The sequence below is a fragment of the Macaca nemestrina genome, chromosome 1 (assembly GCF_043159975.1).
Source record: "Macaca nemestrina isolate mMacNem1 chromosome 1, mMacNem.hap1, whole genome shotgun sequence".
NCBI lineage: Eukaryota > Metazoa > Chordata > Mammalia > Primates > Cercopithecidae > Macaca > Macaca nemestrina.
In genome coordinates this window covers 6,613,192-6,630,412 of record NC_092125.1, presented here as the reverse complement: position 1 = coordinate 6,630,412, position 17,221 = coordinate 6,613,192, and positions in this window count along the sequence as shown.

Sequence of the window (17,221 nt, the reverse complement as noted above, 5' to 3'; positions counted from 1 at the left end):
ATTGTGCTGGAACAATTGGTTATCCATATGAGGGAAAAACGAACCTTGACCCCTACCTCATATTACATACAATCTCACTCAGATAATTTTAGCTGGATTATAGGCCCAAATATAAAAGCTAAACTACATAGCCTCTAGAAAAAAAAAATAAGAGGATATGTCTTTACAACACATGGGAAAGTAAATATTTCTTAGATAAGGGATAAAAATCACTAACCATAAAAAAAGTCTGATAAATTGCTGTATATTAAAATGTAAAACGTATGCTCATTAAAAGGCACCATTGAGCAAATAAGTACTGAAACTAGAGTCAGGGATACTTGCAAGACGTATCTGGCAAAGGACTTATATTCAGGGTGTGTGTGTGTGTGTGTGTGTGTGTGTGTGTGTGTAAAAGAATCTCTTATCTGATATTCTAACATGTTCCCCAGGATTCCAACCCACAGGTATAGATGCCTTCTATGGGCATATATGAGTGTGGTAGACTCAAGGGGAGGAAATTATACATCTGAATACGATGCATGTCACTCCTATGGTTATGTTACAGTATATGGCAAAGGTTAAAAGATTTTGCAGATTTAATTAAAGCCAAAAATCAGTTGACTTTAATCAAAAGGAAGATTGCCTTGAGTGGTAAGCTTCTTAAAAGAGATTCAAAACAGGAGAGATCCTCTCTCTTCTGCTGGCCTTGAAGATGCAAGCTGTCATGTCATAACTATCTGTAGAAAGGGTTGGCCTCTGGGAGCTGAGGTTCTCAGTCCTACAACCACAAGGAACTGAATTCTGCCAGCAGCCTGAATGAACTGGGAAGAGGACACTGAGCTCCAGGTGCAAAACCAGTCCCTGCCATCACCTTTATTGCAGCCCTGTGGAACTCTCAGCAGAGGACCCAGCTCAGCCATCAGGCTCAGGCTCCAGATGCACAGAAACTGAGATAATAAATACTCCTTGTGGGCCAGGCACAGTGGATCATGCCTGTAACCCCAGCACTTTGGGAAGCAGAGGTAGGCGCATCACTTGAAGCCAGCCTGCCCAACATGGTGAAACCCCATTTCTATTAAAAATACAAAAATTAGTCGGGTGTGGTGGCATATGCCTGTACTTCTAGCTACTCTGGAGTCTGAGGCAGGAGAATCACTTGAACCTTGCAGGCAGAGGTTGCAGTGAGCTGAGATCATGCTACTCTACTCCAGCCTGGGTGACAGAGTGAGACTGTCTCAAAAAAATAAAAATTAATAAAAATGAATGCACCTTGTGGCCAGGCACGGTGGCTCATGCCTGTAATCCCAGCACTTTGGGAGGCTGAACCGGGAGGATCACGAGGTCAAGAGATCGAGACCATCCTGGCTAACACAGTGAAACCCCATGTCTACTTAAAAAAAAAATGCAAAAAATTAGCTGGGCCTTGTGGCGGCCACCTGTAGTCCCAGCTACTCAGGAGGCTGAGGCAGGAGAATGGCGTGAACCCAGGAGGCGAAGCTTGCAGTGAGCCAAGATCACGCCACTGCATTCCAGCCTGGGTGACAGAGCGAGACTCCGTCTCAAAAAAAAAAAAAAAAAAAAAAAAAAAAAAGAATGCACCTTGTTTAAGCTGCTAAGATCTTGGTAATGTGTTATACATCAATTGTCATATCAATTACCTTATAATTCAATAATAAGACAAACAACTTGATATTTTTTAATCAGCAAACGGTTTAAAGATATTTCACAAGGGAAACATACAAGTGGCCAGTAAGCCCATGAGAAGATTCTCGATATATTTAGGCATCAGGTAGATGCAGATTAACACAACAACTGGATATTATTTCATGCCCACACAACACCAAATTTGTTAAAAAAAAAAAAAAAAGGACATTAATTGCGAATGTATATATTTCTGATGGGCATGTAAAATGGTATGACCACTTTGGAAAATGAGTTGGCGTTTCTTTTTAATTTTAGAGATGGGGGTCTCGCTATGTTGACCAGGCTTCTCCTGAGCCCCTGGCCTCAAGCCATCCTCCCACCTATGCCTCCCAAAGTGCTGGGATTACAGGTGTGAGCCACCATACCCAGCTGGCAGTTTCTGATAGAGTTAAACATATACCTCTGATGAGGCAATTCCACTCCTAGATATATTTATCATGGAGAAATGAAAAACGTATGTCCACAAAAGGAGCTATACACAAATGTTCAAAGAAGCTTTATTCACAATAGTGAAAAACTGGAAAGAAACCAAAATGTTCATCAATAGCAGAATGAGATAATGAGATAATACTTGGCAATAAAATTGTTACATACTACAGATGCATGCAGCAATGTGGACGAATCTCAAACACACTGTGTTGGGCAAAGATGCCAGACACAACAGAACCCATACTGTGTAATTTCTTATATATAAAATTCAACAATAGGTGGAACAAATCTACAGTGATGGAAATTGGAAGCTTGGTTGCCTCTAGCAGAGAAGAAATTAAATGCAGAGGAACATAAGAACATTTTTGGAGGATGATGAAAATGTTCTGTATATTGACTGGGCTATACTGCTAGATACATCAGACAAAACATTTGTCTTTATGTTAAATGCCTTTTAAAAATATTTAAGAAGGAAGCATTAGGCAATAAGGAATTAGAGTCAATGAGTATCAATCGCTGAAGTGTCAAGGAGAAAGAAAGTGAGGAAGCAGCTAGAATATGACAGGGGGCCTAGTGAGGATTGTTTAAAGCTTCCACATGTAGCAGCATATTTGTATACTGAGGTAATGCCCAGGTACAGAGGAGAAAATCAATGGTGCAGGAGAAAGAGGGAAGATTAGTTGGAATGATGTCTTTGAAGAGGTGAAAAAGAAGGGATCTAGTGCCCAGAAGGAAGGGTTGGTTTTAGACAGAAACACAATTCATCCAAAGTAACAGGAGAAGAGGAAGGGATTATAGTACAGATGCTGGCTCGGTGTGAGAGACAGTAGGTGGGGCCCGGGGTGCTGGTTTTGGAGTCCATGGTCCAATGTTCCTACAATCAACATTTACTAGATAGAAAAAATAACTCCTGCTTTCTTCACAAGATTGTAATGAGGATTTAATGAGACTAAATGTTTGAAATGAGGGAGCCTAAAAAAATAAATCTTGCTACAAACACTGTAATTAATATAAAGAGACTGTGATTGTTAATACTGAGTGTCAACTTGATTGGATTGACGGATGCAAAGTCATTCCTGGATGTGTCTGCGAGAGTGTTGTCAAAGGAGATTAACATTTGAGTCAGTGGACTGGGAGAGGTAGACCCACCCTCAATCTGGATGAGCACCATCTAATCAGCAGAAGTGCAACTCGAATACAGCAGGCAGAAGAACATGGAAGGACTAGGCTGGCTAACTCTTCTGGCCTCCATCTTTCTCTCACACTGGATGCTTCCTGCCCTCAAACATCAGAGTCCAAGTTCTTCAGCTTTTGGACTCCTGGACTTACACGAATGGTTTGCCAGGGGCTCTCAGGCCTTTGGCCCCACACTGTAGGTACACTGTCAGCTTCCCTACTTTTGAAGTTTTGGGACTCGGACTGGTTCCTCGGCTTGCAGACAGCTTATTGTGGGACTTCACCTTGTGATCAGGTGAGTCAACACTCCTTCATAAACTCCCTTTCATATATACATCTATTCTATTAATTCTGTCCCTCTAGAGAACCCAGACTAATACAGAGACTTCCCCTGGGGCGAACCGGACGGGCTTATGAAGTTATGGGCTCTGCATCTTGATCTGTTTATGGACAGGGGATCCCTCTGGTGTGCCAGAGGTTGGAATAGGTAACCTCTAAGATTCCTTATGGCACAAAGAGAACAAGAGCAAGGTCCAAATGGCAAAAGACTGAGAGGGTGGTGGGGCCACTATCCTTCCTGCAAGGCATCAATTCAGGTAGTCCTGTATGTTAAGATTTCAGAGTGAGCATAGTCATGGAATGATCTGGGCTTGGAATCATGGTTCTGTCACTCACAACATGTGTGACTTTGAAGGAAATTTTGTTTCCTCAATGATAGCATAAATAAATAATATATGTGCATATATAAATGAATATATAAGATAAATAGACCTCCTAGCATTGTAGTAGGGATTAGATGGTGTAAGGTTTACCAAACCTCTAGATTACAGTATGGCTCATGGAGATGTCAGCCCAGTTCCTTTCAGTGGCTGATGGCGGCAAGTTAATTTTTCTAAAAGGAGAGGATGTGGTAGCACCTGAGGGAAGAGGAGCTGAGCTGATATTGAGGCAAAAGAAAGATTAGCAACTCTCAACACTCCCTTTTCACTTATCAGCTCCTTGTGATAAACTGTACAATACAGCTGATTGTTCAGCAAAATTTCAACACTAATGGATAAATAATCATGAGCATTTACAATCTCCATCCTCAGATGTTCCTCCCCATCCACAGCCACAAATTCAGAAATTGAACTCCACTGAAGCTGTTGAAAGTCTTAGCTTAAAACTAACTTGTCAAAAATGTGCTCTTCTACCTGAGGAGGAAACAAATTCTGAATATGACCTTGGTTATAAATATCTTGCAACAATTTTTATTTCTTAAAAGCAGCTATATAAATACGTGTCTGAAAATAAGTTTAACCTTCCTGGGTAAGGAAAAAAGAGAGAAGCAAAATTAACCAACATACAAATGTAAGTAGGTATATTAAGGGTGAGTTGAGGAAAGTGTAGGTAAATAGGAGAAATATATTATCTATAATTCTGTTACTAAGCCAGGTTCCTATTGGCTGTAGCACTGCACTTACCCAGGGGTCTACAAATATTTCCTGCAAAGAGCCAGGTAGTAAATATTTTAGATTTTGTGAAAATAAAAGCCGGGGTGCAACTGTTAAACTGTGCTTTGTAGCATGAAAGCAGATATAGATAATAGAGAATGAATGGGTAGAGCTATGTTCCAATAAAACTTGATTTACAAAGACAAGTGGCAAGTCATTGTTTGCCAACCCATGGTCTAAGCTTCATGGATAGATACCAAGGTCAGGGATTGTTTTTGCAAGGTGAAACTCAGCAGATAGATAAAAAAGGTGAGGGAAATCAGCATTTATTAAGAGCTGGTTATGTACCTGGAACTTTCATATCCACAATCACCCCAAACTGACATAACCATTCTAAAAATGGTTATATATGACCTCTGATTTCCACCAATGAGGAAATCAGTCAAACCGCTTCTTCAAAGCACCTTGATATTAGTGGCAGTGGCTTTTAAACACGAATCACTTTCTAAAGCCTATGTTATTTCCATCACTCTAAAATGGGGAAATCCACAAGAACAATTTTTAAAAGTTAGAATGGTAGTGAAACAGCAAAGAAAATAGAAAATGGGAATAACTCAAATCCCCACTGACAATAGTATTTTATAATGATATTGGCTTGGAAAAAAAAAATCACATGAAGCAGGGTTGCTCGGTTAGCTGGGCAACAGATACCAAAGTAACCCACTAAAGAATACAGTATACAAATACCTCCTGGCAGAGCCACCATTGATTTTTGCCAATGGAAGGTAAGGATGGATAATTCTGGACAAGTCAATAGGTCCAGAGGCCCAGAGGATGACGTGTGTTTCCACGTTCCCTCACAGACACCTCTGCTCGGTCAAGAACAACATCTTCTTGTGTTCAAGATCCTGGTGCTTGCCTTCCACCTCCTGCTCCCTCTATGAAAAGAAACCACTGTCTGCTACCCACCATGTTTAATTCATGTTTTCAGTGGCCACCAGCTACCTTTCATGACATCTTCCTCCTCTGAGACAACCCTGTGGAATTTAGTGCCAGCTCTCTAAGTCACTGCCCCCAGCAGGATCAGAAATGACAAACTGATCAGTCAGTGATGAATGTTGATGCATACCCAAATTTGCTCTAAGGTCTATGTGGTACCTCAACAGTACCATTATTTTAAGTTACATTTGTCAAATTGTAGATCTTAACAACCACATAACAAATATATGTCACTCTACCTAGAAAGGTAAATTCACAATGCCAACTTCCTTCAGACTTTAGAGGAAATGAGTGGGAGGGATAGGGAGAGGGTGGATTAAAAATAAATAGCTCTTGACACCCTTCAACCCAGTTTCTCCAGAGAAGCATGGTTAAGGAATGGGAACAGCCAGAGCTCTAGGAGCTGGAGATGTGGGGGAGACACCGCAGCATCTTCCCGAGTTTGAAATTGACACCTGATTTAGCCCAGCTCTAGCAAAGGCCCCTCCCTCTGAGTTCATCCATAGAAAGCGAGGACCTGTACCAACGCAAATGGTCCCTTCCAGGCTTCACATTTTCTGATGCTGCCTAAGGATGGATGGGCCACAATCCTTGACGTTGCTTTGCCCCAGAACTCCCACTGGCACGTAGAAGATATTTCAGCGCGCTGGCAGAGTGGTGCAGACAAGACGACACCTTCCTTTATTGCTTGTTCCTCAACTTCCCTTCATGCCCTGACGCAAGGCTGTCCTGGCTGGAACTTTCCTTCGGGTTTGGAGGTCTCAGCTAGGAAGTGGGTTTGGCACAAGAAGAACACAGCACAGGGCAGGGGACAACATAAAATCCAGACATTGCACTTGGGGAAATGTCCATCCCCTCTGGGAATTTCTTTCTGGCTAGCCTTTCTCCTCAGTCCCTGACTAGGTGCTGGGCTGCTGGCCCTTCTCCCTCCTGCAACCCATCTCATATTCCTCTCTCTTAGAGCATTATTGGATTTATCAGAGCCATTCTCAGTGGTCCTGAATCTGTCTGTAAGTATTTAGAGCCAGGCATCCATAACTGACCCCATATACATGAGCCTACCACCAACTCCTGTCCACTAAGTAAAGGCCAAAGTTGGAATAAAACTGTCAGTCATCACATACAATTCCCATAGTGTAATATGAAATATAATCATGGTTAATGAAGGATTAGTCTGACCTCAAGTTACCTGCCCCTCATAAAAATGGAAGCCTAATGAGTTCAGACTTCAATTCATGATGAAGTACTCTCACATATGATAAATGGAATGCCTAGTAAGCGAAAAGATCTATAATGAAGGGTGAGGGTGGAGAAATGTTCTCTAAAATAATTGGCTTGACCCCACTGTGGTTCCAAACAGTTGGGAATATACCCATAGACTTCATGGTGAGAAGCAATTTGTCAAGGATTGAAGTTCACTACTTAGAATGATTAATGTATGACCCACTTAGAGGAAGACAATCTTCCTCCAGTTCTTGACTTTATTTGTACTTCTAATCAAGTGTCCCACATGGGGGAGTGTTACCAGGATTAGGCAATAAAGAGGTCTTAGTTCCATGATGTTCAGAATAAGTGACCTTGATTTCTACATCTAAGAAAAAGAAATCTCTTTTTGGTACAAAATGTAATCTAGGTTTCCAGGACCTTAATTACCAGATTCAAAAACTGGTACATCCCCTACACTACCAACATTGTAGTGTCTGAGAGCATAACTCGGATTTTTCCACAAGGAGTGATATCGTTAGTGAGCAGGAAGGCATAAGGATATTAAGGGCTCCAGGGTAGTGATATATGCAAAGTTTTCCCAAGATTTATGGCACTCACTATATTCCACATGACTAGGGATCACTTGTCTATAAATCTGGTGAAGAAATTTCTTTCTCTGTTGACAAATACATCCCTTGAGGAATGGGCCACAGGAAAGCAATGTTAGCACCCATCAATTGTCCTGCCAATCTTGGCATCTGGGGCCCCAGAAATAATTAATTCCACCTTGAGAGAACATAGCATCAATAAAGGCTAAAATTAATCAAAATGTGACCGGAGTTTCAATCAGGGCACACAGGGCTTGACAAGAGGGATGTCAATGTTATTGTAAGTCACATCAAACCTGTCAGCAAATTAGATCAGAATCCAGAGAAATGGACTCCTATCAGAGAAGCCAGAACTCAGGGAGGACCCCTGAGGTAGACAAAGCTCAGAATGGTCAGTCTACCCTCACCTTTGCCAAGACTTTTTAGTGAGAAAAAATAAAAATCAAACTTTTGATTGCATGGAACTAGTTTTTTAAAATTCTTTACAAATATGCTATAACCTTTCAAGAGATCTTTGAGGTCCCAAGCCCATCATACCCCAAGAGAGAAACAGTAGACATTATAAATCTATATAACAATATCTGATTTGAGAGAAGAGACTACAGGATCTCATTTGCCCTTGAAGCTCAGTCCACCCCCCGACCCACCCACCACCCCTGCCCACCACACACACACACACACACACACACACACACACACACACACACACAGAGGATGTGCTTAATGCATGATTGTGAAATAAATTAAGTGGTGCAAGGACTTCATAAATCATGGAAAGTCTCCTCAAACAGAACATTTTGTCAGGTTCTAAAGACGAGCTATCAGCTCATTAGAAAAGCATACCACTGGAAAAGGTGAAAAGTAACAAGTTTGAGAGTTAAATCTCCTGGTTAAAATAAGGATAAGGACAGTTAACAAATGTGGGGACACAGACACAGTACAGTCTTAACAACCAGATTGTTTCCATTCTCAACATGAGACTGGGATGATTTTGCTACTTCTTTTCCTGCTCTCAGGTGTGGCCGCCAGGAAAAACCACCTCACAGTCCTGCATTGACCAAGCTAGGGTTTACTCTGTGAGATCCACCTGGAAGCCACGCCCCCATCGCTGCTCCCAGCCAATGGCTGCGTGCGCCAGGAACAGCCGCTCAGAAGAAGGAACAGGCTTCTCCAGAGACTGCCTTTGGCTTGACTACTTCCGGAAGCCTTTGCGGAACTTCCTGGCCACGTTAGGCTACTTACTGACACCAACCTTTTCCGCATTCTCTTTCTTTCATTTGGGATCAGACCACTATCACCGTTCCGACAACTCTCCCAACCTCTCTGTCTCCTTTTATCCTTCCCCACAGGAATTGCCCCTAATAAAATCCATGCATGTTTAATTCCATTTTGGCATCTGGACTCACATGTCAGGATGCAGAGATTTTTAGGATAGTGCAGCCAGCATAGCATATGAGCCTTTTTTTTTTTTTTTTAGACGGATTTTCAATCTTGTTGACCAGGCTGGAGTGCAATGGCGTGCTCTTGGCTCACCACAATTTCCCCCTCCCAGGTTCAAGCTATTCTCCTGCCTCAGCCTCCCCTGTAGCTGAGATTACAGGCATGCGCCACTGTGCCTGGCTAATTTTGTTGTTTTAGTAGAGACGGGGTTTCTCCATGTTGGTCAGGCTGGTCTCAAACCCCCAACCTCAGGTGATCTGCCAGCCTTGGCCTCCCAAAGTGCTAGGATTACAGGTGTGAGCCACCATGGCTGGCCAGTCATGAGCCTTTACTCTGACTCAGATAAAATTAAGATAGCACCTACCCAACCTTCCACACTCCCTGCTATTCTTACAGAAATACCAATTGCTTTTACATAAAGGAAGATTTACCGTTTAGGTAAAGGCAGTAACAACACAATAATTACAGTATAATAATCTGTGTAAACATGAGGCAGAAATTAATAAAATGTCCTTAAAGGATAAACTCTGAGCACTTCCCCAAGAGGGAAAACATTTTACATTTTAAAAGGTGATTGATAATTAGAAATTAATATTTGTTGCACTCTCTATGTGTCACTATGCTAAATCATGAAATAACTCAAAACTATCTCAATCTTCCCATCTCCTAAGACTTACTACGATCATTTCAGGGTGATAGATGAAGACACTGAAACAGAGACAGGTTAAGTGATTTGCCGATGGTCATACCAGCCTGTAACTTTGGATTCAGGGATACTGACTTCAGAAGTTGTACTCTGAACTGCTGCACTATTCAGACTCCCGTTTTGTGGTTATCTGCGTCAAGCCTGGTAAAGGAGCAAATGAATCACTCTCCAATTAAAATCTTGGCTTGCTCATTCAGTTCCAATTTCCTGATTGGCACTGGCCATTTATGGCTTAAGTTCTGCCTCTCATGACTTATTTGAATTGTTAAACTTGGAAATAACAAATTCCAGGGAGATTCTGCTTCCAGGAGTACAGATGATTCTCAAGCAGTGCCTTCCTACTGCATAACAGCTAAGTGTGTGTGGGTGTGGAGAGAGGGCACTTTTAATACATTTCTGGGCTTGGAGGATGTGAGCAAACACTCCCGGAAATAAAAACAAATCAGAGTGGCACTGAGTGGAACTTCATTTACAACCTGAACAACTTTGGGATCAATTCATGAAAAAAAATGGGTGTTGCAGATGCTGATGTCTGGAGAAAGAACATTCAGCAGAAGATATTGCCAGGACAGAGGCCCTGATGGGCAGCATGGCTTTGCCTATCCATCCTGTATTCTCAACATAGCAGCCAGGAACCTGTTAAAATATGCCTGTCTTCTCTGTTCACAATCCCCCAGGGACTGTGCATCTCATTCACAATTAAATCCAAAGTCCCTTCTGTGACCTTTAAGACCCGACCTTATTTACTCCCCACGGCCCTCTATTCCCCCACTCCACCTCCCACCCTGTCTTCGTCTGCTTTGCGTTGCTATAAAGGAATACCAGAGGTTGGGTAATTTGTAAAGAAAAAAGGTTTACTTAGCTCGCAGTTCTGCAGGCTTACAAGTAGCGTGACACTCCAGTATCCGCTTCTGGTGAGGGCCTCAGGTTGCTTCCATTCATGATGGAAGCCAAGGGGAGCCAATTGTGTAGAGATCACATGGTGAGAGAGGAAGCAAGAAGGGAGAGGGGGAGTTGCCAGGCTCTTTTCAACAGTCAGCTCTCTTGAGAACTAAGGGTGAGAACCCATTCACTCCCAAGGGAGGGCATTAATCTGTTCATGACGGATAGACCCCCCATGACCCAAACACCTTCCACCAGGTGCCACCTCCAAACAATGCTACACTGGAGAAGAAGTTTCAGCATGAGATTTGGTGGGGGCAAAAAAATCCAGGTCCAGGGGCTGGGCGCGGTGGTTCACGCCTGTAATCCCAGCACTTTGGGAGGCTGAAGCGGGTGGATCACGAGGTCAGGAGATCGAGACCATCCTGGCTAACACGGTGAAACCCTTGCCTCTACTAAAAATACAAAAAATTAGCCAGGCGTGGTGGCAGGTGCCTGTAGTCCCAGCTACTTGGGAGGTTGAGGCAGGAGAATGGCGTGAACCCGGGAGGTGGAGCTTGCAGTGAGTCGAGATTGGACCACTGCACTCCAGCCTGGGCAACACGGCAAGACTCTGTCTCAAAGAAAAAAAAAACAAACCCCATATCCAAACCATAGCACCCTCTGTCATTGGCGTTAGCTGCTCAGGAAAGCTTGTTCTTGTGTTCTTAGCTTGAGTGTTGGAGTGGATCCTGAAGGTGCTGCAGCTGGAGGCTGGAGGCTGACCACAATCCTCTTGGGCAGTTTCTCTCTTGCAGAGGCCTGAGAGGCCCACTCCCATGCCAGAATAAGCTATACTGAATTAACCAAAACTCAGATCGACAGCAGATATTTTTGAATCTATTTGTTTCCAAGCAGCATCATAATACTGTCTTAATGAACTCTTTCATAAATTCAATTTGAGAGTTTTTTAATCATAAAATATAAATTATTGAGTATTTTTCAGAAATTAATTTCCATCTTTCTCTCATATTCATATTAACTAGCCTCAGGGTAATATTATGTTGACTAATAGAGGTTATTAGGAAAACAAATTAAGGGGGAAATTTAATCTTTTATATTTACCCACATGTTTATGAATTCCGGCACTCTTCATTTCTTCCAAAACACTTGAGTTTTTATTTGGAACCATTTCTATTATAGCTGAGGAATTTTAGCATTTCCTTTAATCTTAAAATGTTTCATTTCACCTACATTTTTTTTTAAAAAATGATAGACTTGAATGTTTAGAGCCATTTCAGGGCTTACAGAATAAATGAGCACAAAGTACAGGGGTTCCCATGAATTCTCTTCCCTCTCCTTTGTTTTTCCTCTTACTAACATCTCACATTAGTTCAGTACACTTATTACGGTTGATCAGCCAATATTGGTAACTAAACTCCATGGTTTACATTGGGGTTCACTCTTGGGACTGTGCTTTCTATGGGCTTAGACAAATATACAATGTCACATATCAACCAGTAGCACATGCAGAATAGTTTCAGTGCCCTAAAAAATTTCACTGGTTCTACATATTTTTCTCTCTCTCCATTCCCCTGAGTCCCTGGCAACTGCCGATCTTTTTAATATTCCCATAGTTTTGCTTTTTCCAGAATGTTATACAGTTGGAATCATACAGTGTCATGGTTAATTTTGTGTGTCAACTTGACTGGGCCAAAGGGTGCCCAGATATTTGGTTAACATTATTCTGGGTACATTTGAGAGTGTTTCTGAATAAGATTAGTGAGTAAAGCAGATTTTCCTCCCTGGGGACGGTGAGCCTCATCGGAAGAAGAAGAAAATCCTCATCTTAGTGGACTCATGCATCGTTCCTCCTAATAAAGCTAAGGTAAACTATACGTAAGCATTACCCATAATTATTCTGAATTCCAAACTAAATGAATCCAAATTAACATAGATTTTTCTGTACACGAGTTCTCCAAAGAGAGAAATGCAAATATTATAGTTTAGCAAAGAGTTTAAACTAACAACCTTGAAAGAGGAGACAAGTGGAAAAGGGTTAAAGGTGAAATTGTTTCTGCCCCAGGAGGAATGTGCTAACACTCTTTGAAGCAGAAAATACAGTGACTTTGCTGTGAGTTGTAAAACACTTCAATGTTAGGTCATGAGAAGCACTGTGAAGAAAAAGTGTGTTTGTTTTGTTTCTTAGAGACGTGGTTTTCCTTGTGGCTTCTCCTAGGATAGTATTCTTTTCTCCAAAATAATGGTTTATTCCAAAAGAATAATAACTAATCTACATGTGATACAAAGAATTCTTAACACACATTATCTTATTTAATCCTCACAAATGTCAACAGGATTACCATCTCTGTTTTATTTGTAGACTCAGGAAGACTAAGCAAATTTTCTAAGTTCAACACACTCAGTTAAGAGCAGACCCAGACATTGAAATTGTATCTTTCAATGTCAATTCAAAATACTTCCACACTCCATCATATTGCCATTGCAAATAGCAGCTAATAAATAGCTCCCTGCATCATGAAGTGAACCCACAGTAACTAAAACACAATCACGGGAATTTACTGGGTTGAGCTTTTGCCAAAACCTGAAGCACCGCAAGGAATTCTAGAGACATAGTAGAGAGTTACAGGTTTAGAGAAAACAGCAGCAGCATATAACAGGAGAGTAAGAAAGCAGTTCTGCAGATCCACAGCAAGAAGAAAGTGGCCAGGAGAGAACGTAATGTGGACCACAGAATTTAGAAAGAGTGGGGAAGAAAAATTGCAGGAGAAATGACAAGAGCAAAAGAGAGTCCTCCAGGGGCTGAAGAGTGATACAAAAGATAAAAGAATAATCACACAATAGCTAACGGTATGACAACATCAACAAATAAACATTTAGCCTGCACCTGTAATAAGCACTTGATATGTGTTACCTCCCAATACGCTATGAAGTCAGTATCAACACTGACCCCATGTCCAGAACAGAAAACTAGACACACAGGGATTGAGTAGCAAGCCCCAGATTACACATCTTGTAAGAGATGATGCAGTATTTAGAGCAGGTCTGACCGAGTCTAGAATCCACTCTTCCAGCGACTCTGAGATATTAGAATAGTATGTAACAGCATCCTGGTAATAGGATAGCTGGGCATGGAGCAAATCACAGAGCAAGGCTGTACATTCATGACTGGCAGCCAGAAGAAAGCAAATGAGACCAAAGAGGCAGGAGAGCAAGAAACCAGGGACAGAGAAACAGCATCGATAAGCTGATCTCTTCATTCCTGATAAAAGCTATTAGCAGAAGCAGATGTTTAAAAAAAAAAAGGAATTTCAAATCTGGAATGACTGAAACATCTTCAGTAAAGAAATTGCTAACTTTGCCCAGAGTATGAGTCCCTCCAATAATATCATTTGAACTTAGATTTGCAGTGAAACAATCCTGTCAGACATTATCGAAAGCAGTAATGGTATTTACCAGTTGTACATTCCTTTTACAGTTTTCAAAGAGGCTTCACACACATAATACATTTGGTTCTCAAAACTTCTGTGATGATGTTATTGATGCTTCAAGTTTTTTGAGAAGTAAATAATCATCCTAATTAGGCATAAGAGTGTGGTAGAAAGAGGCATTAGCCTGACTTAGGTTCACATCATGGGCAAAGCCTGACATTATTAGTTTATGACATTGGGTGAGTTAATAAATTTCTGAACCTCAATTTCCTATGTGCAAAGTAGGGATTATAATTTCTAGCTTGGAATGTTTTTTGTTGAAGTCAAGTAAAATCACAAGAATTATATATATATATATATCGAGAGAGAGGGAGAGAGAACTCAACCATGTCTGAAAAAAAATGGCCATTCAATAAGTAGCAGATCATATTTTAGCCAGGATTCTCAACTTCAAGTGATGAAATTCTGAGCAAAACTATTTATTTACTATCTTAGAGATACAAGCGGATATCAAATAACCAAACTGTAAGAACAGCAGGGATACAGTTGAGCCTTAAGAACCATAATCACCAATATGAAAATAGCCAAGATGCCTTTTTCTTTTCTCCCAGTTTTTCTCTGGATGTCATTTTCATTCTTTTTTTATTACAAAATGTACTGCAGTGGCAAATAAGGAATCTAATGGCTACCAAGTTCTATACTTCTGCCACTGAGCAGAATTAGAATTTAGTTCTCCAGGGTCCTGATCTGGAGTCAAGTCTTTCACTCCTACCCCCACTCATCCGTAGCCAGGGGCAGACAGGATGGGAAAACATGGCAGCTCCACATAACCACATGGATGGAGGGTGGTAGTATGAGGATACAAGTGCCCTGGAGGTGGTGGTGGTAGGGATGTGATGTCAAGTACATCCACTAAATAATTACAACGTCCCAAGGTCATAAACCTAGTGTTAGAGGTGGAACTTAAATTCAGATCTGACTCCAAGTCAACTTTTTCTACTACATCAGTGCTAAAAAACTGCTGTAAGCTACTAGTCATCTGGTCACTGGATGAGATGCAGATAGGAACAGCCTCCCTCAGTGTGGCTCCCTGGATGTCCTACTTCCTGACTAAAAAGAGGAAGTAGAGTTGCCTGACTGGTGATTGCAGAGGCTCTAAGTTGCATTAAAACAGTGACATCTGTACATCCAGAGTCATTGTTAAGACAAGCATCTTCTGGAATCTAATCTGCTGTAATAGCCTGATCAACTCATGGCTTAGGAGGCCGTGTGCAGAGGGGGACTGAAGGCTGGGGATGTTGATGGCTCAAGAACAGGTACCAAGCACTCATCCCACTGAGTGGTGATGTTCTGCTCCAAGACCCATGTTCTCTATAAGGTACTGCTATAGTTTGAATGTGTCCTTTAAAAGTTCATGTGAAACAGGGTCCCCAGTCTAACAATGTGGAGAGGTGGGGCCATTGGGGGGTAATTGTGTCATATGGGCTCCACCCTCATGGATGGATTGTGGGAGGAGGTTATTGTGGGAGTAGCTTTGTTATAAAAGTGAGCTCTCTCTTGCATGCACTCATTTCCCCTTCCACCTATCCTCCATGAGATGACTCTTGCCACATGCTGGTGCCATTGCTCTTGGATTTCCCATCCTCCAGAACTGTGGGTCAAATAAACTTCTTTTCTTCATAAATTACCCAGTCTGTGGTATTTTGTTATAGCTACAGAAAATGGACTAAGGTGGTATCTTAATGTTTTCCTTTCTCTTTCAGGGTTGAAACATTGATATACTTTTAGGGTCAGGACTCCTTTTTATAATTGCTGCTGTCCTTTAAATTCTTGATGAAACTCACAAAAAGGCAAGAACTAATTTGGCTTGCCATAATTTTGGAAGTTTTATATTTGGGCTGGGCAACCAAAGAATAAGCAAAACTGGGCCCTAAATTTGTCTCAAAGATTTAGCCCAAGCTTTTGGCCAAGGACCCCAAACTTACTATTCCACAATCCTATTTGGATCCCATTCTCAACACACTATAGTAAAACCCATATACCTCAGAGGAGATGAAGGGGGAATTAAGAGGAGAGATGACTTGTTGCTGCAACCCTCAATCTTTGTTTTAGGAAATGTTAGAATGCCAGATTCATAGTCAGTTTGGGCTGCTATAACAGAATACCATAGACTGGGTGGCTTAAACAAAAACCATTTATTTCTCATAATTCTAGGGCCTGGGAAGTCCAACATCAAAGCTCCAACGTATCTAGTGTCTGGTGAGAGCCCTCTTTCTGGTTTGAAAATGGCCATCTTTTTTTGTGTCTTTACATGGTGGAAAGGAGAGAGAGTAAGCAAGCTCTCATGTCTCTTCTTATGAGCGCATCAATCCCACCTTGAAGGCTCCACCTTCATGTCCTAATTACCTTCCAAAGAACCCACCTTTTAATACCATCACACTGGGGGTTAGAATATCAACATATGAATTTCAGGTGGACAGAAACATTTAGTCCATAACACTGGGCTCCTGGTAGCTCTGCCCATAAACTAAATGATTCAGATTTAGTTCAGCCATCATGTCCAGCAACACAAAGTGCAAATAATACTATTTATCAACCACGGAGAGGCAAGAGCATGCTGAAGAGTTATATTCAGGCTGTTTCTGAGTTACTCATAATAGATAAGAATTCATAATTGAGAGAATTATGACACTGCTAAATCTCACAACATCTTTAACTCCACATCTTTAGGGCCTTATGAAGAGCCCAGAATGGTGCCTCATTCCAACATAACAGATTAAACTAATTTTATCTGGATACAAACGTTGGGGTAAGATCTCATCATGCTTTGTACTTAACCTCATACTCTTTCGGGAGATACTAAAACAATCATTAAATAAAAGCTTAAGTTTGTAGTAATATTTCAGTTTTAAAAAGTGTAAGTGTCACAATGGGCCTTAAATCACTTCACGAAATCTTTATATTTTGCAATATAGTTCAATAAATGACCGCTCTACTGCATGAAAACAGTGCTGGTAGGTATTTGATGCTAAGTTGATTGCTTGAGGTATGAATATGCATAGATTAAGGATGTTTTCTCTTGAAGTTAGGGTACATGGAGTGTATATCTTGAGCTACAATGGCACAGCTTTTTGAAAAATCTTAATTTGACTTAAGATATTTGAGGCCAATAAGTTAGACTGTTAAATTTCTTTTTACACCATATTTTGGAATTTCGAAGTTAGT